The sequence below is a fragment of the Octopus bimaculoides genome, chromosome 15 (assembly GCF_001194135.2).
Source record: "Octopus bimaculoides isolate UCB-OBI-ISO-001 chromosome 15, ASM119413v2, whole genome shotgun sequence".
Classification (NCBI taxonomy): Eukaryota; Metazoa; Mollusca; class Cephalopoda; order Octopoda; family Octopodidae; genus Octopus; species Octopus bimaculoides.
In genome coordinates, this window is record NC_068995.1 from 35,551,714 (window position 1) to 35,553,956 (window position 2,243).

The 2,243-nt window shown below is 35.3% G+C and overlaps 1 protein-coding gene across 15 annotated transcripts in view; it reads left to right on the top strand.

Moving 5' to 3' along the window:
* Positions 1-2,243, top strand: part of LOC106876118 (FMRFamide peptide receptor frpr-18) — a 162,455-nt gene that overhangs the window by 154,703 nt on the left and 5,509 nt on the right. The window lies entirely within an intron of this gene.

Genomic DNA, 2,243 nt, shown 5'->3' on the forward strand with positions numbered 1-2,243 from the left:
ATAACTGGCACTCCATCGGTTACGATGACAAGGGTTCCAGTTGATCTGATCAATGGATCAGCCGGCTCGTGAAATTTACGTAGATGTGCCTGAGCAATCCATAGATACGTATACCGTTAATGTAGTTCTCAAGGAGATTTAGCGAGTCACAGAGTTTGACAAAGCTGGCCCTTCAAAATACAAGTACTACTCATTTTTGCCAGCTGAGTGACCTGAATCAACGTGAAATAAAGTGTTTTGCTCAATGACACGAGGCGTCACCGAGAATTGAACTCCTGACCTTGGATCGTGAGCCGAATACCCCAACCGCTAACCTGCATGCCTTCACTACATATATATATATAATCAATACTATGCACAATCACTCCTTAAAAATCCAACAATTGTTTCAATTGCTTTAACACACACGCGCGCAAACGAACACACAGACACACACATACATACATATATATATATATGTGTGTGCGTGTGTGTATATATATATATATATATATATATATATATATATATATATATGTATGTATGTATGTATGTATGTATTATAGAAGAAACAATGATGGGTACCCGACTAAGCTTTTGAACAATAAAAAATGTTTATAGAACTGCTGCTAGCAGATTGAAAACGCAATCGAACTGCAAGGACAAAACTTTAAGAGGCAGTTACAAAGAAATCCACGAACAGGACTCACCTTACTAGAAATGTATTTTCTAAAGTACAAAAATATTTTACGGGAGACGTGAAATAACAGTTTCAAATTGAAGTGCCCATCATAGTTTAAAGTACTGTCTTTGTACACGTTACATTTCAAGCATATTCTCTCAATAAAGATGATCCAAACCGAAGAATGGAGTTTGGCAAGATATATAGAGGATACACATTTTCCATCAAAGACTATTTGGATTGATGAGACTACATTAAAATAAAATAGCTCTATTAAACACCAGCATTGTACCTACTAGCGACCTGAACGTTTGCATATTGCAGTATGGTAATCATCAAAAGCTTACCTTCAAAAGGATTAAGTGAAGCATTTTGTTTTGATGGTACCTCTGATAGGTCCCATTCACTTGAACTTGCTGCGATAATCTATCATGATAAGCATTGAAGACGACTTTGAAGATGTACAATTTTATTTCCAGCAGGATGGGGCACACCATAGTATCCTAGTAACGTAAGGGCATACCTTGGTGAGATTTCGCCTAACAGGTGAATTAGTTGAAGAGGTCCCGTGTTCACTGGACTTCACACTACAAGACTTTTTTTGCGACACCATTGCTTCGCGTCTTCAGCAGTGCTTAGATCAGAACGGTCACCAGTTTGAAAACAGATATTCATGAAATAATTAAATTCTGTTTCTCAATTCTATCAAATTTTGAAAATGAAATGTATTATTTTAACAAACGCTGAGTCTTTGACCATTCAATATGTGTCTACATTTTAGAGAGGAAAATCCAATATATGTATATGTATGTACGAGCGTCTGTCTGAGTGTGTGCATATGTGTGAGTATAAAACTGCCAGACATACAGGCAAATTAGGGGAGATACAGACAAAAAGATCGATAAGCAATCTTGGAAGCAAAGATATATCTGCATCAAACGAGCCTAAAGTATTTCAGAGAAAATCGTCAACAAATCAACAGCAACGAAAACGAAAACTGGTAAAAGAATTAATAAAAATCAGGAATAAGAATGAAGATCTACTTCATAGAACAATACATTCAGATAAAATATTACTTCATAACTATGTTACAGGATTTGTATGTATATTGTGATCAGTAGAGATTTTATATCAGTTATCTGTCTCTGACTGTCTACAATGTGTTGTCGTAATTCTTTCAATCTTCCTTTAACTGTTTCAATCTTAATTTCATAATTTTGTTTCTTTTTACTTGAAGAGTGGAGTATGTGAGAATGAGAGTGAGAGAAAGAGAGAGATGGGGAGAAAATATTTCCTGAGAATCCACTTTCACGGTCATATTTATTTCGGATTAGTGTGTTCTCGATTGACCGTTGACTGAACACTATTCAATTTTTTTTCTCCGTGTTTTTCTCCTTGTCTCCGTATTCTTTCTGTTGAAGAGCGTAGCTCGAAACGTCAAAGACTTTCCGTATTCCCGAGCGTCATACTAATATATACTTTTGTTATTTACACCACCTGTCCTCGTCTGTTGTTATTTTTTGTATATTCTCCCATGTATGTAAATATATATTTATGTAAAGATATGTATATATATATATAT